The following is a 24,594-nucleotide window of genomic DNA, read 5'->3' as shown; positions in this document are numbered from 1 at the left end:
CGTGCGCCATAAACAAATATTTTTGACACTTTAATAAATTCGTATTACGTAATTCATTTAAAAAATTATGATTTTTTATTACTTAAAATTATATATTTGTCATAAGCAATACGTTCAAACGTTATTAAGGCAAATGAAATAAAATGAAAAATATTATTATTAAGAATACGATCTGACTCATTCTGCCAAAAAAGCTCAGATAGAACTGAATTTACACATAATTTGGTGCCTATACAAAAAAAAAAAACTTATCTCATACTTCCGATTTCAGTTTTTGCACAATTTTAATATCGACATAAGTACACCTGCACACGAGCCACTGACAAAAACCACAAATGACAGGCCACAGTTCCACTTGTGTAAGCCGGTGGTTGTCAGCGTGGCGGGTGCTTTATTAATACTTGAAATGGACGTGTGAATATCGAGTGTCGAGAGTTCGGTTTCAGTCACAAGAATCAAGTGGCAAAAGACGCGTAGTGGATACATGTGTGGCCGTGTGGTGCCTAGAATAACAGCCACTATTCTTCTATGTACATACACATCATTTTCTCTTAAGTATGGTTTTATATTGTCTTTCTTTTTTGTGTATGTATGGTTTCTGTAACGAACACTACCAAGTAGGCCCAATTTTCATGATCTCATAGCTCCCTAGAAACCAAAAATTTATCAAGGAGATGCATAAAAATGTTCTCTTATGAATTTATAAATTTATCTGCTACTTATCATAAACTGGTACATATATATAATAGTTAGATAGAATATTATTATCATTGGCAATCAGCAGATAAAATATTATTACTTAGATCTCTCTAGATAGGTATAGGCATAGTAGTATATTTTTAACAGCTAATAGTCAATTGTACGTATCTTTAGACCAGCCAACTATCGTAAAATCCTGATAAATACTAAAATCGTAATAAAAAAGCAAGTATGTTCAAGTCCTAAACAGAATGAAGCAACGCGTATAAAAGAAAAGAATGATCTGCGTGCGATAGGACAAAGGGGAGTACAAAAAGTTATGTCGGCGCCCCGAAAGAGATGAGCTGATAACGAAATTATAAGCACCACGCCTAGTACAAGGTTTTATGGAACTGTTTCACATGGCAGTATAAACGAACAAATTTTAATTTGGTAATCTGTTTTTAACAATGAATAAGACTCGTTACAAGGTTTTATTTTAGATACTTAATAAGAGCAAACTTTTTAACTTTTCGTCGTATTTCATTATTTCATGATACACTTATGGTATATATTTTCGCTTCATATTTTACACATTAGGGCCTGGGGATCCGGAGCAAAGCCTAGAGTACCCAAAAATCTATCAATATAAAAAAGTAGAGGAAAAGGTGACGTAACATACATTCTTGACAGTTCTCTGAAAAAAGTTCTCAAAGGTGTTTGTTTGTAGGTACTAGAAATCCTCACAGGTCAGTGTTCTAGTTTGTAACCTAAACTTTTCTCCATCTGATAGAAAACCCGTGTCCAATCCTACCAATCCAGTAAAGCTTTAACGATTTACATAAAATGAACTTAGCCTAAGTAGTAGGTTTTTTTTTCAAAGTTTCTCGCTTACCTCCCACTTGTTCATGATAGCGCAAGCACCTAAGTCCTCCGAGATAAAATGGGCAAAGTTTGATTAAAGAGACTATTATATGAACGTTCGTATGTGGACGGCAAAGTTGTAATTAATAATAGCCATTCGATCGGAGTTATAGCAGATTCGGTCGTTAAGCTTTCGTGAATGGAAGAATTGTGATTCTGCGAAATTATTTTTGTTGGAGTGAAGTTAGAGACGGATAAAAGATTTTAAAAGACTTTGTATGATTCTTTTAGATAAATATCTATGTTGATGTGGTGATTTAACAATGTATTTTTGCGATAACGTATTGTTTGATAGTCGGCCTCGATCGGCAAGCATAGGTTCGTATTCCGAGCACCTCTGATTTTTCAAGTTATATATCTTTGAAAATTTACAGGATATGTATTAGAATATCACTTGTTTTAACAATTAAGTGAAATATTACGAAACCTATACGTTGTAGAGTTGTTTATAAGACAAGTTAGCTTAACAATTATAACACTCAAACAAACTTTTTATTATAGTACGTTTTTTGTAAATCATTAAATATGTGCATACACAGATACTCTTTATATACATAAATATTATTACTCAGTTATAACAATCTTTTAAAATTAAGATTCTGACAGCTACTAACGCCTTCACTAATTTAAATTAGTTAAGCCCGAGCATAACCTTCAAGTTCATTTACCGAATGTAACATAACGTATTTAATATTTTGATTTTGTTCCCATCAATTTAAAGGGTCGGTCGAAACGAACGGAGCCATGTAAACCTTGTAAACGTTTATTTACAAGCATGATCGATCATTACAAGCGCTACTTTGACACATAAGTTTCTTAAGCGGCTTTTCCACAAACCGTAGATGAACTTTTTGACTGATTGATATCAGGAAACCCTTTGACGAATTGATATCAGGAAAAAAGGTTTATTTAAAACATAATTACGTATTAAAGTACGTTCAATATATTTCAAACCTCAATTACACGCCTATTTCTAGCATATAACAGTGTCAAATGCTACTTTGTGCTTATATGAAGGGTGTAATAAGAGATACACTTGCATGATACATTCCAACTTACTTCTCCATTTACTGCAAAACACATCACTTAGAACTCTCGTCTTATTTTCGGTTAACTACAGGTTTTTATTTTTTTTTTATTTTTAATATAGGACTAGCAGCCGAGCATACAGTCCACCTGATGGTAAGTGGCTACTGCCGCCCATGGACATCTCTAATCAACCCCAGATAGGATTAGCGGCGCCTAACACTGCTAAGCATAGGCAGAAATAGGTTTGGCGGTGGTGCCACCGGAATCGAACCACAAAGGGTTCTATCACCTTCCACAAATGTCCAAGGCAATACTTGCATTGCACGATCAGGTGATCTGCATACTCGCTAGCTATTTCAATTCCATAAAAATTCTATTAAAAATAAAAGCCGCAATATAAAAACAGTCGTCAAACTTGAACAGCCACTCTAAAATCTGCATAGCCGTTAATTAATCGAGAAAGTTGTTAAGCGCAATACTAAATAGGCATGAAAATTTCAATGGATCACTCAATAGTCGACCACTTACAATTTTATGAGTGAACTGGCTTACTAATTGCCTGATAAATAAGAAAATTGCCATGTCTAGTTGTGGCTTTTAATAACTATAGATAAAACTAAGTTTGTGCCGCGATTTCAGATATAAATGTGATAGAAGGAAAACATAAAATATTTAATACTAAATATCTGGCACTCGAAGTAGTAAAAGTGAAGTAGGTGAACAGTAGTTGGCTAGCTTACGACTAGAAGTTTAATAGATCGACTGTTACGTACGTAACCGCTAATAATTAGGTAATTGACGTTAAAAACATTATTTATGAAAACATAAATAATCCTCCGTATATTAATATAGATAGTGGTTAAGAAAACGTTTCCTATCTTAAACATCGATTTTATAAATGCGGGTAGATCAAAACTTGATGAAAAATAAGCGAATTCAAAAGTCGAACACAACCAAAGAAGAAGATATAAGAAACGTAACGATCGAATACAATACCGCCCTTTACTGAAGCCGGAATTTCGCAATCTGAAAGTATAATAAACAAAATGTATTCGAATACTTCTGTTGCGACCAAGTTTGGCGACGTCCACACACGAATTCTAATTTACTCCTCTAATGAAACTCGCGTGCTTTTTATTTCTGAACGAAGGAATGATTCTCCAAATTCCGGATTCGCGACAGGTATGAAAAATAATAAAGAAATTGTTCTATTGTGACCAAAGTGGGAATTCCACTGAATGGAAACTGATATTTAATAGTGGACTAACATTCCTATTTCTAATTAAAAAATATTAATCTGTAGCTCTACAATTTCCATACCACTTTTGGTTAATATTAGTTACATCATGAAAACAATAAAAAAAGTTATAGAATGTCCTTTTTATTTAGATTTTGAAATATTGCAGACACTTTTTGACAGCTATGGTGAGTAGGTATTAAGTCTAGAAATTACAGTTTTTTAATATTTAAGCTATAATATCGACCATCGCGCCATATTATACTCGTCCACAGTAAAACAACTCAGTAAAATATCCACGGGAAAACGATAAAAGTACGGTTCGTCCGTTATAAATATTCATTCATTTCAAGGATCAGAGTGCAAAGAGGGGAGCTCAACTAAGTGCTAGATATATGGGGTTTGTCAAAGAGGAAGGTAATCATAATTTTTATATGGAATCTTATGCATGTATCAAATGTGAGAATATCAAAGACATTTACATGGAAGACGGAACGAAGAATGCGCGGGGGAATAAATGAGAATTATACCTTAATAACGTTGAAGGGAATTCTGTTACACATTATGAACATCAAACGTTTTAAGTCGCTGAGACTCGATTTCTTCAATCGCTTTTTAAAAATGATAAACTTTTCAATATAAGTTTGATTGGTAATGCACTTCCGCAATTTTATATATTTTTGTACATTAATACGTATCGAAATTATGATATATGAATCATATATAGATCATTATTTTACAATCTTTGTAATATAAAATTGAAGAATGTTGTTTCAACATATCTAAGTATGGTATGAACAAATTAATAAAAGTGGTATTAAAAATTGCGTACTCAACGCAATACGTTCAAATAGCAACCAATTAATGAAATGAAGACCACCATCGCACATTTATCATCATCTGGCTTTAGAAAATTAAAATCGTCGTCAGTTTTAAATGTTTCTGATTCGAAACTCGCATCTTATTTGGGTTTAAAATAGAAAGAGTCCCTAATAGGCGCTCGGAACAATCCCCAATGTGGTCGGACAAAAAATATACAGCCCCAAGTTTTTTCGATATCCCAAAGTTTACGTGGGTCGTACATGCCCACCTTTTTATTTTTAAGGGACATTGATTGATTGAACTTTATGGCACTTCTATGAGAAGGTATTGTTTTTTGTACCCACTTTTTAGTATTTCGGTTCTGGATCTGAGGAATTTATTGTATCTTCATTTAGATAACGCTGTAGATTTTCATCATCTTGTTTGTGTTTTTAATTTTTTGTACCAGTTGGAATTAATTTAGTAGTACCATGTTTATTGGGTTTATCGATTTTGTGATCTACTTCGACTATGCTATAAAAAATATTTTATTTTTCCTGCCTAATTTGTCGTGATTGATATCTGACATGAAATCTTTTTAAAGCTTCGTAAATCTACGAGAATCCAAAAATATTTATAAAGTATCTGAAGAGTGTTGAAACGTATTTTATTACCTACATGAAAATTATTATACCTCCCACAAGAATACATTTCTAAAGCCAAAATTCTTAAGCTTTTGTATAGAATTTATCATCTTGGAGACGATAATTGAATCTTTTCACATTGGCCTACGAAATTTCTGAAACACATTGATGTATTGCCTTATTATTATGTAAAAATCGGGGTAGACTGTTCTATAGAAAATATCTTAGCTGAGTTATGATAGTCGTATTACCATCCATTATTGATCATATTTGAAGTATTTTCACACATCATCACTATGTAATTAGGAGTCATTGGTAAAAATCCATTATCACATAAATAATACGTAATTTTAAATTTTATAATGTTTGAAATGAAAATGAAAAGCCATTTTATTTTGTTTTAAAAATCTAAAATACTAACATAAGAAATAATAAAAGTTTGAATGGTTTGCAAAAGTAGAACTACTTTTACGTTTCAACGTGTTAAATAATTCCTTAGTAAAATATATTTGAATAATTTATGTGTATTATTAGTTTATATTAAGTATTTAATGAATTTCAAGATGCCTAAGTCAGTCATTATCTTCTTCAAAAACATTCAATACAACAAATTAATGCTGGCACTAAACTACAAACTAACTTCATCATTTCCTTACTTAAAACATTATGTGTACCACGTTTTCCGTCTATTTTAACATGACTTAAATAAAGAAAAAAGTCCCTAAGAATTTCGTTCGTTTGAAGGATCGGGGCAGCGTATTTTTACCACAGCCCGAGGCGAAACCCCGCATTTATTTGCAGAACGGTGTTTTAGGTCTATGGACATGACAGTTTATTTATATTGTGGGGTCCGTGTGAAGAATTGTTCCTTGCCTTTGTAATTCCGTTTAAGATATGATTCGTGCCCCCGAGCCAACTTGTAAGCACCTTACAAGGAAAAGTTACGGAGAAGGTATTGTTCGAAATGTCACTGTCGATAAATACGGACAATATTTATTTTTATTGTTTCAAAACGGCGAACTAAATCATAAGTTACACTGGACATAAAGTTTATGGTTAACAATAATTATTTCATTGTTATATTTATTTGTAGTGCGCATGTTTTATCTTCGTTAAAAATCTTCAAAACAATACAATGATTGTAATGACTTAAAATAAATCATTTTTGCTTGCTCAAGACTTCGACAAAATATCAATTTGACCGTTTACGTACTTTTGACAGCCGGAATTTGCAGGAAGCGAAAACGAAAGAAAAATGTCCATGAAAGGCGCTTATCGAAAATTCAGTGACAGAAACACAGTTTTTCACATCTTGACCCTTCTTATATTTCAGGCTAAGCCTGTTTGTTTGTTCGGTTTAATAAATCATAATATTCCTCGAGACCGCCTGTCCGCTGGGATTAACTGATGTTTTATTTGACGTCTCGACGTCTTTCATTTTCCTCGCCAGGACTAAATATAAAAATGTTTTGTAAACTGAAGCTTACTCCGTCTACGAGAAATTCAGTCTGTAAATACATTGGATGAAGGGTTACTTATAAAATTTATTGCATTTTCGATTTATGTACTGTTGTTAACCGTTAGTCACTCATTGTTTACTGATTTTGCTACCACTTCTAAATCACTTGACTTTAAGATTTAAGCTTAAGTATATTTATAAGTAAGTAGAAACAATCTTTAATAACATTACTATAGTGATAATTTTTGTTTCATAGATGACTACCAATATCTGGAAATGTTTGTCAAAAGTTCGATTTCGTAGTTACGAAGTAGACACTAATTCCTTAACCTAAGTTGGCATTGCTATTACGCTTTTTTGTTCCTTTTCTAATTTAAATACAGCTTAAGTAATTGCTGTGCGCATAAGTTCCTTACTTGATATGTAAAATCGCCGACGAAGGACTCATCGACGTCATAACGGATTCCAGAATTCGCATAACGCTAGAAGACAGGAAAGGAGAAGACATCTAACTAGCACTTATACATTCTAGATCGACTTGAGATAATTTATAAATTACCTTACATGTACAGAACTTAGATGCGTAAAATACATAGATAGATACCAAGAAAGAATAACAAGTTTTGGATATTGAAATTGTTGCGCTATTTAGCGTTTTGCCACGTGTCCGTACTAAAATGTCCTTAAAATGTTTGATTTTTTATTTATTACGTAAATTACGCAGTATTCTTTATTTTTACGTAAATTTTCTCTAAAAATGTGCAAAAGTTAACATATCAGCTTTTTGTGGCTTACTTCAATTTTATGGTGGTGAAATATCTTTCTATTTTACATATCAAACGTATAGAATGAAGAAAAATGTTAAACTGTTGGATTACATCGTTTACCGCGTCTTGTTCCTGGTGAGCTCGCAGAACGTAAATACGGCTTAAAAGGCTATCACCAGTTTTTCCCCTATCTTCCCTATCTGACGGTATATCGAGATAACTCCTGGTTGCATTAAAATTCATAGTACCATTACGGTTCTTGCAAGTTACATGCGTAACATTTGCTAGTTGTTTGCGGTTTATTTTATTTTCAATTCGTATATGCTTAGCTATTTGCGTATGTCTGTCTAGTCTTTTTTTACTGTATGGATGGATTTTTTGTGTCAAAATAGTCGCTCCAGAATGTAAGGCCAATTCGAATAACAAAATAAGGAAATTCATGATGGTTACTATGTTTTTTCGTAGCGCTCTTGTAATTAAATTTTTTGCTAAGTCGAATTGGGATTTGAGACATTTGTTAACACATATTTTTCATTAATATAATTTAAAGTCTGTATTGTTATTTCACTCGAAGTTTTAAATATAAAAGAAATAATATTTGAGAGAAGGAACACTGAAGGTTTCATATAAACAAAAAAACACAAATTAAATTGTACATGTTGAAATTAGTATACCTATTAAAATTTATAAATTACCTTAAAATAGGACGGATATAACGTTACCTACATTCTTGTTGCTACTAACAACAAATTGTCACATGCGTCTCCTACACAAATAGGTCATGAGGCTGAACCCAAAAGGCAATAATCCGTTCCACATACTCATAAGAGATCTCTATAAAATATATTTATTAATCTTTTACGCTCGCTCCGTGGGCCTTTAGTTGCCCCGCAGAGTGATGGTTTTACGAGTAACTCAGCTCGTACTGGGCCATAGAATACACGAAAGTCAGTAGCTCAAGTAGGCAAATATCTACTAACCACAGTTAATGCCGTAATAATTAGTTTGTTATCGTGATTGGCCTTATGAAGCTTTAATTTTGTGGGTAGTCATTGTAGGGGATGATTTTTAAAAATCCATTCTTATTTTTAACTTATGTGATATATGAAACTCTTAGACCCGATAGTACAGTTCTGCGCTTTCGTTCAATAGGTAGTAGAATAAAAAAAGGCATAAAATATACTATTGTTACATGATTTTCTAAACAATTAAAATTTATTTAAATGCACAAATGATTTGATAAAGTAGATAGTGCGAATTATACATTAATTTCTAAACACCGCGAAGACAGACGACAAAATCCCAGCTATTTACATAACAGGTACATTACAGGTGACAAATGAATATATATAAAGTATAAAATTGAATTACTGTTTTTTACATCCTCAATACTCAACTCCAGTCCTGATGGTTTTACGAGCCCAACTCGGATACTCATACGTCAAACAACATAAGTGATCATATTCGTTGTCCCATGCATGCTATTCTCGTCCTTATGGAACACTACATTCAGCTCATATACGTATAATTATATTTCGAATTAGTGTGAAAGCTGTTGTGCTCGTTATGCAGGTCGGGTTTAGGGCTATCACACTCATATTTTGTATAGTCGCTGTCATTAACAAATCATGGATTAATTAAATGGAGCAACCCTAGATATAATAATTTATTTAACAGTAGATAATATTGCAGATGAATAGTGAAGTGACAGTCAGGAATTTACTTTGATTTGGTATAAAATAGGATTTAAAAAGTAAAATAAGTAAAGTTTAATGAACTGTCTTAGATGGAATAAGAATATGTAAAGATTAATTGCAGCCTTTCATTGTATATTTTTCAATATACACCTTTCAGACAAACTCTTAGAAATTAATTATCACTTGCTTAAACGGTGAAGGAAAACATCGTAAGGAAACCTGCATACCTGATAGATTTATAAAAAAAAATCTTAAAGGTATGTGAAGTATACCAATACGTACTTGGCCAGCGCGATGGACTATGGCCTAATCCTTCTCATTCTGAGAGTGCCGTGCCCAGCAGTGGGACAGTAATGGATTGATGTTGATGATGATGATGATGAGACAAACTCTTAAGGTGACAAAAGGATGAAGATGTCTAAAAATAATATAAGACCACCTAGACCAGCTAAAAACCCTAAATAGATTAGAATTAGAATGAATATCAACATTTCTGCCCTACGTTATATTATTATTTGTCTATGGTAGTTTAAAGACTTTTTGATTTCATTCATATTAAGATGAAGAAATTTGAATACTGGCAACAACGACTCCAACATGTAAATTAATAATTTTGCAAACCCTAGCGGAGTCGCGTCTGCAACATATAATTAAGCGTTGATTACTTCGCATACTTTGATTCAGGCCTATGTTATGATAATGGCCGAGTGTTAGCCGCTTGTTGCTTTAAACATGGTGATTAGGAAGATCGCGGGGTAAATGTGTAATTGAATTTTATCACCCGCACGCCGAGATGGTAACTAAAATATTTGAGAACAACAGTTTAATTTCCATTGTCGAGAGAAACAGGTTCTAGCTTTATAAAAATAAAACTACTATGGAGTATTATAAATTAGTCCAGAAGTACACATATACAAACATGCGTAGATACTTACTGAATGCAAATAATTTATTTGTGATTGATTAAATAAATGTGAAATATACGTTTTTATATTTTGAGCAGGTCTTATATAATACATCTAATCTAATTTATACTATGTTTTAATTTTGTTTTATGCAAATGACATAATAAATAACCATGCAGGCCAACTTTCACTTCTAAATCTAACTCTAACTTCATAATTAACTCCGTGTTTTCATCTCTGCATGGCTTGGAATCGAACCTGAAAACAGACTTACGATACACAGTGCGTAAATACTATTTAAACATTTTTCCTAAAATTAATATCAGCTACACATTTACAATCATATTACTAAACGTATTTAAGTAAACGAGCGCTTTATTTAAAGTAACAGCCAATTAGAAAGTTCCAAAGTAAAACAGCTATTGTAGCTTCAATTTGTTTGTATGGAAAATCGAGATACCAACTTCAAACTGAGAAAATCTCAACGAAAATTTAACCCGAGGTCGAGTATTGCTTTTGGTTTTAAGTAAAGATTAAATTAGCTAACTACCGATAACTGGTAACGATGAAAGGTTTAATGTTTTGTCGATCATTTATTTTATGCTACTTCGAAATTTTCATCTGAGGTTAGCAGTTCTACCGAAACAACTCATCGTCATCAATCTACATATTATGTATCTATACCTGAGTCGATCAAAAAATAATATACTCGTAATTATATGCCTGGGATACAAACCCTCTGCGTGAGACACCAAAATTACGACCAATTGGGTTATCACTACACCTGTCTAGTATTTACTTTAGAGCAGCTGCTCATTGCTCATAATGCAGTTTGTCTATTCCATAGAAGACACCGTAAAGAATTTCCGTTCCACTCAAGTAAATATCAAAGTCAAATTGGACGACAAAACAGCCTAGGTTCAAAGACACGCGATGCATTGAACAAAACGTAATAAACCAGACCTTTTCCAGTAGTTACAATAAAACAACCAACATGCAAATGTCAACGGGACGGATCGCTGCGGGCTGACACGACACGAAAAATCCGATCGCTAAGATCGTCCAGATAAACGTTTGTGGAACAATGTTGGTGTAATGCAGTGTGGAAGTCAATGGGCGTGCCTCAAGGATGCAAATTGCAGTGCCGCGGGCGCTAGACAAATGGCTTCGTGAGCCGACCGCACCGGTAGCACACGAGCCGAGCGCCCGTACACAAACTGCCGCGGACGAATATGATGCCCTGGTACTTAAGATTCTGTTCATGAGCTTCTTGCAATCATTTACTGTTGTTTTATGGACTGAGCATATATGATGAGAAATACGGGCGATATTGAAAATAACAACAATTAAGAATAACAATGCTTTGAAAATAAAATTGTGAATTCAGATAAGGTAAAAAGTATTAGATAACCTTGTTACCTACAGTAAGATGACAAAATCCCATAATGTGGTGTAGAAATCAGCGGGCGTGCTTCATGGACGCAAATTGCAATGCCTCGAGCGCTAGACAAATGGCTTCGTGAGCCAACCGTACCGGTAGCGCTAGAGACGCCCTGTATACAAATAGCCGCGGACGAATATGATATCCTGGTACTTTAAACCATAAACAGTATTTACGTTACCACCTTGTTGAAAACATTATAATACTTTTCCTGTTTCTTTTATCGTTCCTATTTAATTCTCATAAGGGAAATTATTACCCTGGGAATCTTTTTAATTTAATAACCACTTAAGAAATAAAAACCATATTACCTTTGAAAATACATCCCTCGTTTATGCGGAATTGCATGTAATCCGATCCGGCAGGTACAAAATGAACCGGAACTACTCAACGCAGCGCCAAAGCATTAAATCTTTTTCAAATTATTATATCCGCTTACCTTTAGAGTCACTCCAAATTATACTCAGTTTGCTGAGAGGTTGAATCTGCAAGCAAAGCACCTGTCGTCCAATTTAAATCTTGCCTTACCTCTCGAAATGCAACGTGAACCTGGACCAACGCTGCATTTGCAAATTGTCGAGCTAAGGAACTAAGTAAATTAAAAATGTAATATCAAGAGTTTTGGTCATATTTTTTCAAATTAAAAAGTAATGTTTACGTCATTTAAAATAAAACTAGTATTGAATATATATAATTGTATCGCTGTATGTTCATAATAAACATAACACGAAACACACTATATTGTAAATACAGAACAACCGTATCCCCATTGTATACACAAGTAAGTACTCAAAATAAATTATGCTACCTCAATTTACTTGCATCATACTCATCTGGGGGTAGGGTAGTGCTCCGCCAAGTCGAACAAAAAAGCGGCATGGGTGTATCATCCTTTTCTCGAAGCATATAAGATTCTCACGAAAAGGAAGACGTCACTCTAATCTCCATCACGTTAAAACTTCAGTACATTAAACAACGATAACAGAATTATATTAAATCCTTACAAAACATAGAAACAATAATTACGTAAATGGAAAGACCTGATAATAGCAAGCTGAACATATCGATACAGAGTTAGTCGCAAGACAAATTACAGTGCGGTCCCGTCGACGGTTGAAGCTAAGCATATATAATTCAACCACTATATCGGGCACCAAGATTTTATTACGGCATATTAGTGCTGTTCACATTGTCGATGAAAATTATATTATCGATTTAATATCGACTATTTGCGTTGTTCTAACGTTGTTTTTATTATAATACTGATTAGAAAACTCAGTTCATTTATACTTTTTTCAAATTAAGCTTTTTATGTGTACAAAAATCAACCATTTTCAATTCGACGTTTATTACATGAATGTTTAAACGTAATATCGTAAATCATATTCCGAAATGTAGATATTTTATATAAAATTTTCATGAGTCTATATTGTCTTCAATATAACACATAATACATATAAATCGATCAGGCTTTCATTAAAACAATAGAGTATCGCTTAATAGTTCGCTGAGATCATAAAATTTAATAGTTTCATCCATAATCAAGTTATTCTTAGAACCTACGCGACAATATTGAATTCTCATTTTCGCCGCACTCCATCACAGGTCGCGCCAATAAAGCACGTCGCGTATTTACGACCATTATCGATTTTTCATAAACCGCACATCGATAATAAAAATATTGATAGAACAATAAACCGCCTCACTAGTCACAATAAAACCGCGCTCGTGCCACTTTTATTTCTCCGCAATACCACTTATTTAGCCTGGATTCTGCCTCTATTTGTTTGTAAGTAAAGAGATAATGTATCGGAACATGGCGGTAACTCAATACCTGTTTTATCGACGGATCGGAAGCTAACTGATGGCGCTCGAGCCCGAGTGAATTATCTGCTTCGAAGACTCTATAATTTATTATGTTAGTGCCGTCGGGTTTGCTAATGCCTTTTTGCGGGGCTTACAACTAAATATGTTTGGATTTCCGAACTTCAACCTGGCTTACTACACTGTCTGTAATTTGAGATTACGCGTTAATAACTATTTCGAAAGCTACTATACTTATAATATAAACTGAAGGTTTCGTATCATTTCTTTTTTCAAAACCATTATATGTAAGAGCACCTAAATTTGTCAACTTAAAGCGTGCGATTGCTTCTTTTTCTTGTGCAGAACTTATATGTATATGTTTTTAGTGCTATATGGTTCGATAACATGATGCCTATTCATACATAACCACATAGCTGAGTGAGCGGGCGCAAATTAATATGAATATGTTTTATTCACACAGACCACATGTCGTCCAAATCAATAGTATGGACAATACTGACTTGACTGTTTCCTGACAATTCTACGCCGCCGTGTCGTGTGATAATAGTAAATACTAAAGGTCTATTGATTTATACTTATTTAGAATCTATTTCTTTCTAATCCCCAACCATAGTTATATTTTAAAGTTTGTTCATTTTTATTTTTGTTATTAACGATACTATACGTATTGTGATATAAGAAAACATTTTCAATCATCAGTCAATATTGAATTCATGATATTATTATGCCTCATAATCTTTTTTGAGTCCACACAAAATACAAAACAAAAATCAACATAAGCATTAGCTTCTTGTTAAAATTTCTTTTCGATGATAACCCAAATACTTTTCACTTTCCATTTGATCAACATCTTGGGTTGCAGACTTCACTTTGTAAATTGGAATATTCAAATTGAACTGCTTCTAATGTACCTTTTTATAACCCTTTTCGCTCGCGGAAAGCAACCGTTACGAAAGATTACTCTTTAACAAAGGACGCAGAGCTAAAAAACCTTCCCTAATAGGAACCTCCGAATCGATTCGCTATGAAGTCACGTAGAATATTAAAACTGTACTTTAAAACGATGTTTTTGTACAAACAGATATTCAAATGTCTTCAGATGTAGAAAAGGTCAAAGGTAGCGCGCTTGGTACGACCGGTCACGAGGTCTTAGGAAACGAAAAGGTTTATTGTGGAATTATTTGGGACGGAATGCTGAATTTATGATAGCTCCTGTTCCTATTATTCCCATAAATATTGTTACAGTATCGAAAAAATAACTTTTAAAACATTTTGTCTCTACTCATAATTTGTATGTTGTTCCATTTTTTATTAATTAACATTATTGTTAGTGTTTATAAGTATTGCTTTTCTTGTTGATTATGTCAATAAATTATAACTCCCGTGTTTAAAAGTAACAATAACGTAATCCAGTTGTTCAAATTTATTCCAGTGATGTGAATATGTGCTAGAAATGCATAGGGATTAATTTTCTCGATGGCTGAGTTTCGCCCTTGGCGGTCCTAGGCGAGCGATGATATCATTTTAGTTGACTTGTCCGACTGCACGAGATACAACAATAAATCATAGCATTTTTTTCGACATACATTTTCATGTGAAATCCTATGAAGCATATCTAAACACACATGTACTCGTACATCTACACATATATGCGGCTACTACATACGTATACTACATTATTGTAATGACTCGTCTTAGGGATATATGTGTGTTGTGTATGTTTATGTTTGTATCTACATATGAATTCATCTTAACTTTAAATTGTATTTGTAATCTGGAGTTCTGGAGTTATGTAATTTTATAAATTCCGTACCAATCCGATCAGGGCAAACAGATTTGCAAAGTTTATTGCAAAACCAAACAACATTACCAATTCGTTCCAGTATATACAAGTTTATCTACATCTCTATTCCCATACACATGCCTGCTAACTAACGTTATATTTTATCGCGTCTTACTTACACTTAAGACGTACAAAACGTGATCTTATTTATATTTATAGTTTCCTTGTTACGAAGCTGCAATTCGGTTGCGTTAAGGTCGTGACACACGATAGCGGTGTGATAAGCTTTCATGTGCCCGGCAGCCAAGTATTTTGTATTGTTTAACTTATCGCCTACTATCAGGATACTGATTGATTTATTGAGTTCTACTGCTTATGTTGTATCGTTTTTGGGAAGCGATAAGTGAAATTTCAATTCTGATTTATTTTTACAATCTCCGCATATAAGATACGCAAGAGCGATTGTCTTAGCCTTTGTGTGAACGTTCATTGATTTTCTTATTACAAAGTTATATTGAACTTATATTGAAAGGAGTACTTACTCTAGTAGTAATATCAAAGTTAGTTAGTAAGTAGATATCAAACTTAAAATTTTAAACATGTATGCTGTTAATGATAAATAAATAACATTATGTATCTTAATTGGGCAGAATACCTACAACCTACAATTAATGAAAGAAAAAAGATGCACAAAAATACTATGTCAAATATGTTTCTTCTACAGTTTGGAAATTCATTCCTTTGCTTATAAATATAAAACATGTATTACTTATACATTTTTTTTAATATTAAAGAAGTTTTACGTGTCACTGTCTGAGATAATTTTTCTATTTCCATAGATTTTGAAACCATTTCACAATTTACCTTTACGGCACAGATTTTTAACAGATATGTCATCTAAATCTATTTTTCAATTCGTTTCAAATTTAATTCATTAATTTCTGTTTTAAATGTGATTCTTCGCTTAACTTCATAGTTAATATGACATTTCGATCCATCGTCCACGATGTTATTAATAAAATCTATTTACATTCTGGAAACTTGCAACATTTATTTTCTTGCATCAAAATTCATATTCATTGATGCAAATGTGGTAAATGTATTCACGGTTATAACCCGTGACCTCTTGATAGTATAATAACATTGTGTGGTTAATACACGTTTTACTTGAATGCATGTATTGATTAAACCTGGTTACTAAATAATACAATTTAAGTTGATAATCATTACTTAATCAAATTACTACAAAAAGTTTTATCTCCAATAGGTCATAATCCAGTATATCATTGTATGAGTATAAGTAATAATTACTGGTAATTACAGAAAATGACCAGGAGAAACGTGATAGACTATACTTCAACCCCTCTTCAGATGTGAGAAGTGACCAAGCCCAGCAGTGGGACATAAAGAACATTGTCGTTAAAGTCTATTGGGTACAAATAAAACATTAAGGAATGAATATAACATATGACATAATTTTATTTTGATTACAAAAGTCACAATTTCCCTCATCGTATCACACTACGAGAAAGAGCATAAAGTTTATTTTTACATCCCAGATCTTATCACAGGTTACGACCGCAACCGCATACCAGCAACTCAATAAACGTACTGCGGAACGGAATAGAATTTCTTAAAACAGTTGAAACTCAATTCTTTAGTCTAGTGCAAATTGGTCATAAAGAAGATAGTGCCAATGCATAGAGATAGGAAGGCGAGCGTGAAGAAATTCTTGATAGCGACGGTGCATTGACGGCGGACGGATGAGTAAAAAGGAACGATGCTTGCATAACAATATGTTACCGAGGTGTCCTACGATGAAGAGGTGTTCGAATAACGATAATTTTATGATCAGAAAATGAAGACATCAACATTTTAGCGAACGGTTGGGTTTTATTTGGCTTTACTAAATATTTACATTTAGTTTTTCAGTGTTCTGAATAGATTTATGTCATTCAAAGGTTTTCAGTGATAACCTAAAGGCATAAATTTCGACGTTCACACGAAGTTGAAATTAAACTCCTCTTCCGTTTTAAAGAAATTAAAAGTATGCACATCAAATGCACATCAGAAAATTATTATGACGTGATTTAACAGGGAAGAAAATCATCAGCCAGTTTATATGACTAAGAGTTCTCTAAAATCTTTAGAGGAATGCGCAATTTGCCAACACATCAGACTAAGCTCAAGTCTTAAATCCTTCTCACTGTGAAAGAATACCCTATCAATTGGCCAATAATTGAGGTTTGATGCTGCAATACTAATTCTTACTAATGAAAGTATTATTGACATGATTTTACAAGATTATTGAAAGATCTTATCCATATCGCTTCTAGTAACATGCCTACTGTGAAACCAAACCCTACATAGGATAGTTCGTTGCCTACAACAAGCGATCCCAAGAAAAGGTGAATATACAGAGAATTGTCGAAGAAAGGCGCTCCTTCTATGGTTGTCTGTGCCTTGAATGACGACCGCATACACCGTAATGTGTATTACATTGTATTCTGTACTTACCATGATTAAATTTTAAAATATTTGCAACAGAACAGCTGTATGAATATTTTGAAGGAACTTTTCGTCTTAAGGTTCAAGAATATGTTGAAAAGTTTATTATTAAAGGTATTAGAAATCTTTGTAGTTTAGCTAAAAAAACGCTTTCTACACTCACAGCCCCACACTAGGATTCCCTGTATCGTGGGTTCTATGGACACACACTCTCTGTGTGTGTCCATAGAACTCACAAATACACAAACACCGAGACCCAGAAACAGAAATCTAAATTCATCATTTAGAAATCTGTCTGGCCGGGGATCGAATCCGGGACGCTCTGCAGGTCAGACCGGCATGGTGACCGGAAGCTACATTATCCACGAGTAACATAGGCTATATTTTATATGAAATATATTTGATAAATAGATTTTGAGGCGGTACAAAGATTGCCGGATCAGCTAGTGCTATTATCTTTTAGGAGGAATGTCTCTTGAAAGGGGTATACGAGCATGATTTATCCACAAATAATATTCCTTATTTTGTCCTCAGATTACTGTAACGTCTGAAGTAGTTTTAAGTAGGACATTTGTCGGATTGCGAATCAATAACAAATGCTTTAATCAAAGGAAAGGTATTTTGAAGTCTTTAGACTCGAGCTTTAAGGTAAATACCGTTCCATTTACTTCAGGTATGAAAACCCACTTAAGAATTGGGCCACACTTTTCTCGAAGAAATTAATGAGAACAGTTTAAAGTAGAACCTGTGCCAAATTTAGACAAACTGGAGCGTAACACATCTTATATAATATAACATTCTCGTGACACAATGTTAGTTACCGTACTCCTCCGAAACGGCTTTACCGATTCTCACCAAATTTTATATACATATTCAGTAGGTCTGAGAATCGGCTACTATCTATTTTTCATACCCCTAAGTGATAAGGATTGTTCACCCTTAACATTTTTTTTTATTTATATGGCAACTCAACGTTCGCCGGGTCAGCTAGTATGTATATGAAATTTTCCGTATTATAATTTTTCGCATATGTGCCGTGTATTATTAATGCTAGGGATTTATGTAAGCCAACCCGCGTGGCGTAGCGTCTATCAAACCAGTCTGACACGCAAATAGTCTCGAGTTCAATTCGGAGACAAGCAAAATAATTACCAATTAGGTTTTCTTTTCTGGCTAATTATGTGTGCAACAGATATACCATTAGGAATTCATCTATTAGAAAAAATATTATTTACTCTTATAATACAACATGTTCAATGTAACTTGAACATTTGTTATTGCACCAATCTTTATCCATTATTCCCATGATATAACACTATACTTGAAAGGTGCGGTAAGCATGGAGATAAATTGCAGCTGGGGGAAACCGAGGGATTTGCGCCTTAGCACGATCATAATTCCTTGTTCAAACACCTAACTACGAAACAGGAATTAAACAAGTTTGTAGGTAACAATGTAAGTATATAATATAATATTTTGTATAAAGCAGTAATAGCCTAACTGAAAGTACCTGGGGTTTAAGATTCAAATCCCTGGCAAGCAAATCTGATTTTTCAATTGTGTTCGTCTAAAAAATTAAGGGTCACTTGCCTTAATGGTGACGAAAAACATCGTGAAAAAATATTCACGCCCGAGAATTCTCTAAAAAAAATATTCAAAAGTGTGTTAAAGCCTACCAATTTGCACTTGGTCAGCGCGGCAGACTATATCCTTACCCCCTTAAACAATCTTAAACCCCTTTCTTAGGGTACCCGCGCTCAGCAATGGGACAGTAATGACATAACGACGACGACAATTATATGTTAAAGATATATTATATGTATTCACCTTTAGTATTAAAAGGGGTATAGATAAGAAAACACGATTAGAAGTAATTACTAAACAATTATATTAACAGCGATAACAAAAAAACAATTACGATAACAAAGCTATTACTTATTAGTACAATTAACGACGACGAAAGAACGTTTTATCGTATTAACTAAACATTCCATAGCAAACATTTACTAAACGTGTCATTAAACAATCTAAATTCTTGAAAATATCCCCTATTGTTACTCTCACAATTAAAACTAATCCAACATCATTTAATCATGTTAAAATCAAGCCGTTTGGGCTGCAGGGTATGAGAAAGACTAAACGCTCAAAAAATATAAACCTTAACAGTCGGGTAAAATATACCGTTAATGGGTTCTGCTTAAAGTTTTTAAATACGGATTGAAAAATGCATTAGTAGGTCATCACTCATTTATGAAAATAGAAAAAAAGAAACCGCAAGCAATCAAGAGCACGGTAGATCCAACAATTTGTATGGATTAATTAGAGGAGGCTGTAAGAAATCGGGGGAAGCAATCAACGAGGAGCCTTTTAATTATCTCCGAATAATTCACGGTTAAAAACGGCAGGATTTAAACGTCCAATCGAGAAGAAACTTTCCTTACTTTTGAAAATTAGGTCATTGTTTCCAATGTAATGACAAGATGGATATAAAGAAGAGTAAGAAATAATAAATGAAGAAAAACTATTTTTGTTGGGAATAGTAATCGAATAATCGAATAGACGTAAACATTATTATTGCGGCGATACAAAAACATACAATACGCTGAAGAAGGAGATATAGAAACACAAGGCCTTCCGACTTAGTCCTTAAAGATAGTTAGGCATTTGTCAACAAGCATTCGTTAACTTATTTTAGGATTCGCGTCCTATGTATGGAAGATAACACATTTCCATGGATGATGGATGGAAGTGAGTAAGTAGCTTAAATATGTTAAGAATATGTTCATACATTTCCTTTCACTCTTTACCATTCATAATACACGTCTCAGATTCTCAAAATTATATCTACAGTCATCTTGAGTAATATCTACAAAAGTTTCGATTGTCAGTTCCCGATAATCACAATTCGTTTCAGATTCCATTTAACTTGGTGAGAATTTTAATTGATTAAATTATGATGTATCGATTACGTTATGAGTATCTTTATCAGATGGTAGTGACAGAGCAATGAAAGCTCCGAGGCTTTTACCGTTAAGGTAAGGCACAAAAAGAGCAATCAAGTATGAAATTGCTGTAAGGGATCCGCATTCTCATAAGTAAATTGTATGGTTAAGTGCGAAATGTACTTGAGTTACGTGTGATCCGTATCTTTATCTTTATTATCGAGTCAAAAATTAGCTTAGGTTTAAAATATTTTATAGAAGAGGTTCTCATAAACAACATCTAACTTAACAATGTTTTCATCATATTTCTGAATTTTAACATACTTCTTTATTCATTTTTGTGTAGCAACATTTTTATCTAAGTTTGGCTTTGGAAAAAAATGATAAGAAAACAGGTTGGTAATTGGTTTGTATTATAAGCTGACAGATGTTAACTTTTAGTATTCAATACGGATCAATAATCAACCACAAAATCAAATGATTAATTATATTACCATAAGCAAACGCGTGTACCCTGTGCATGTATGCATGCAACGCATGCGAGAGCGTTGTAATTTTGTAAATATTGATGTATGGCTATTGTTAATATGATGCGGTATGTTTGCAAATTAATTTGATATTATTATTTTACGTATAGCCGCCATGTATTGAATACTAATCAAACATCAATGATATAAGTCTCACTTGCTGGTTCATTGATTGATTATGTACATGTGGCTTTACATTGTGCGGTCTGCTTGAATCAAAATATGTAACAAAAACAAAGCATATAAATTGATAATAATTGTATCAAAAGTAGTAGAACGCTCTGCCTCATCCATTTCTGCCTACTAAAAGCAATATTAAGTGCTGCAGAGTTCCGCTTTGAAAGGCGTGATAAGTAAGACATACGTATACGAAGCGTTCCAACTTAGTCTTCTGCATATATTGCCAACATCCGGTGGACTCTCGTTAGCTACATCTATATTATTAAAAGGTAGGTAGGTGATAGGTATTTAATAAATGTTTAATACCAACTTTATAAGTCCTTAATTGCAGCATTAAAATCTTAAGTTTCCTTTTTTCGAATATACGGAATCTTGAAAAAGTAATTTGTAAAAATCCACTTATCGGACACGGCGGTGAAAATTAAGGATACGAGTGAAGGTGATAAATTCTCTGGGGCCATAAGAGACGAGATTGCAATCGCAACGGGTGTACGCATATGGCTTGCAGTTGAGAAATAATCGGTTGTTAAACACTAAGTTAATCATGTGTCTCTGCCAGCATTTGTAAATGAAAATACACAAATAGCGTATCTCACATAACCCTAGGCTTATACCGTAAGAGTGGTGTTTCAGAAGCATATCATTGAAATAAGCTTATCGTAAATGTTCACAAATAGTAAAGACTCATCAACGAACCATTTCACGCGATACTAGAAGCAAATAATAAAATGTTTCATTAGGACGATCGAAATCATGTTTCGTTTAATTAGGACGATACAATTTGTAGAACATCTCCAGCTACAAACATACTTAATATCATTTTATACATAGTTGAGGCAGTTAGGCTAATGAAAAAACACCACCCAGAGACTATAAAAAATACGACAAAGGGTTAACATGCAACTAATTAAGTTTCGGTCGAAACTTTTAGAAGCGACCCAAAATTGGTTTTAGTTTATGGTTTGAAGGCGGGGGAGAGCATGTGTAATACATTTTGACACGCCAAAAGCTCCTTAATGTAGATTCAAAAATCATCAAAAAAAGTAATCCGTGGGTCGTTGTTTCAAAGGAATGGGTAGATAAACGTAAGTTTATGACAGATATGTTTTTTTAACTTAATACACCACACACAACATTAGTAGGATCGGCTTGAAAACCCCTTTTTTAAATTTGTTAAAAATATGCTAGAGATCAAAATACAGTTTGTGAGTTAGATGTTCATAATAACAAATAACAACTCCCAAAATAAAATAGATCGAAGTTCCAAATGTAGTTTGAGTGTCTATCAATTCGTCATTTACAAAGCCATAAATACACGTGCATAGCAAAAAAGCGAGTTAAGTCAACCGTTATCTAAATTTTAGCGGTTCACACTCACTCATACCGTGTAGATAAAGTTGACGCATAAAGCCGTTACAGACGACGGTATGAGAGAACGCGATGACAGGTGATGGGTGAGCTTCAGGCTGAGAAATGAAGCTTCCATTACTCATTACTGCCCGTGACTCGTCTCAACTTTTATTACAAGATTTTTTAATATTTCCTAAGGAGCGTTTCAGTTTTATCGCGCTTTGTACGTTTATGGAAACACCTGTTTTATAATGAATTTTAATAATTGTTAAGAATTTCAATTTAATCGCATTTTGATTAAGAAAATAACAGTTGTTAAGACCATAATATTTAAAACATTGTTACAATTAAGTAATGTAACTAATTAGTACCTAATCTTAAATAGTTTTAAAAAGACTTTCTGATATTATGAAATACGTACTCGCACTCTAAAGTAATATTCCAATAAATACTACTATCTACAGACATAACGTCTGCAAACTAATTTTCTCATTTTTTTTCCAAAAAACATGACAGTATCTACTTTAGATTTGGTTTCCTACACTTGTATTTTTACAACAACTATCTAAATAGACACGACATATAGTTCTTTCAAACCTCTTAAAAATCGCTTTTTCATATGACTGATGGTGCCATTGAGTCTAAAGTAAATTCACGTCACCCGTAACGGCGTCTAGATAACACTTGAAGCATAGAGCCGTTAGTCGCGAAGAGACGGCGATGACAGATGGCGGGTAAACTTAAGGGCGTCGCTGAGAAATGAACGCTCGTCCATTACTCATTATACCCTTAAGACTGTGCGCATCATCCCCACGACACTTGTTACAAATTCATGTTGTTGTTACAATACAGCATTATGGAAAAACGTTTAATAGTTTAATCTTACAAAGTTACGATGGTCAGTGCGTAAACCGCTTAAGTCTCAGCATTTTCAACGGTAGCGCTTGATGATTTATCTAGCGCTGCACCCGCTGCCTTTCTTCAAACTATCCTCGGTCAGCTGTTTCCATTGAATGTTGAGTAGCCATTGTTTGTAAAACTGCAATCGTTTTGCGCTGTGAGAATTGTGGCCTATCGTACCATCGGGATTTCCACGTTTCAAAGTAGTTGAACTGACGAGACGAGTGTTACTTTATGTTAAGTTTGTTAGATTGATCTTTCCGACAGTAATTGATCAATGTTGTTGGTAAGGGTAGCTTTCAATGGTAATTTTTCACAAGTGGATATTTCATTTACGTTATGATGATATTTACTGTACCTTGGAGCTCTGCTAACCTTGCTGCTCTTCGTGGACGTAATAGAGGCGTAACTGGCTTAAAGATTCGCTGCCACGAAGTCTAAATAATGAGTTGAACAAGTCTGTAAAATCATAATTTTGGTACAGTAGTCCATTAATGAGCTTCAACTCACTTGAACACGTACAAAAATCACATTTTTGCTTAAGTTCACCCTTTTATATATCGCAGAAGATTTAACTGCTTTTTATTACTGAGTCACATTTTTCGTAACGTATGAAAGGTTCCATACGAACTGGAATTTTTATAATGATGTAACCAGATGGACTACATGTCCTTTATTGTCTCCACTACCTGAAACGAAAACAGCATTCTAATAGATTTACCATAATGAATGAACCGAGTATTTGATTAGGATCTAATACATATTTATTACATATTAAATATTCTGCAATCGTTTCCATGCAAATGAACATCTACGGTTCACATTTCGTATTCCATACATTTGCTTTTTTCAAGTAACATGTTTCACGGTTGACCTGTTTGCCTAAGAACACATTCCACACAATGTTATGGAAGTTGTAATACATCAAGTTAATGAATGAGGTCTAACGTAGCTATGTTTCGAACGTGTTTCGTTCGTTATTGAAAACGGAAGTC

General features: G+C 33.6%; 1 protein-coding gene across 1 annotated transcript in view; it reads left to right on the top strand.

Annotated features, from left to right (window-relative positions):
* The window catches only part of LOC140751042 (netrin receptor UNC5B), a 136,519-nt gene that overhangs the window by 47,806 nt on the left and 64,119 nt on the right, over positions 1-24,594 (top strand). The window lies entirely within an intron of this gene.

Source organism: Epargyreus clarus, unplaced genomic scaffold (genome assembly GCF_041222505.1).
Source record: "Epargyreus clarus isolate Ecla_fem2 unplaced genomic scaffold, WU_Ecla_fem_2.2 ptg000021l, whole genome shotgun sequence".
In the NCBI taxonomy this organism is placed as follows: domain Eukaryota; kingdom Metazoa; phylum Arthropoda; class Insecta; order Lepidoptera; family Hesperiidae; genus Epargyreus; species Epargyreus clarus.
This window is presented reverse-complemented; position numbering and strand designations above follow the sequence as displayed.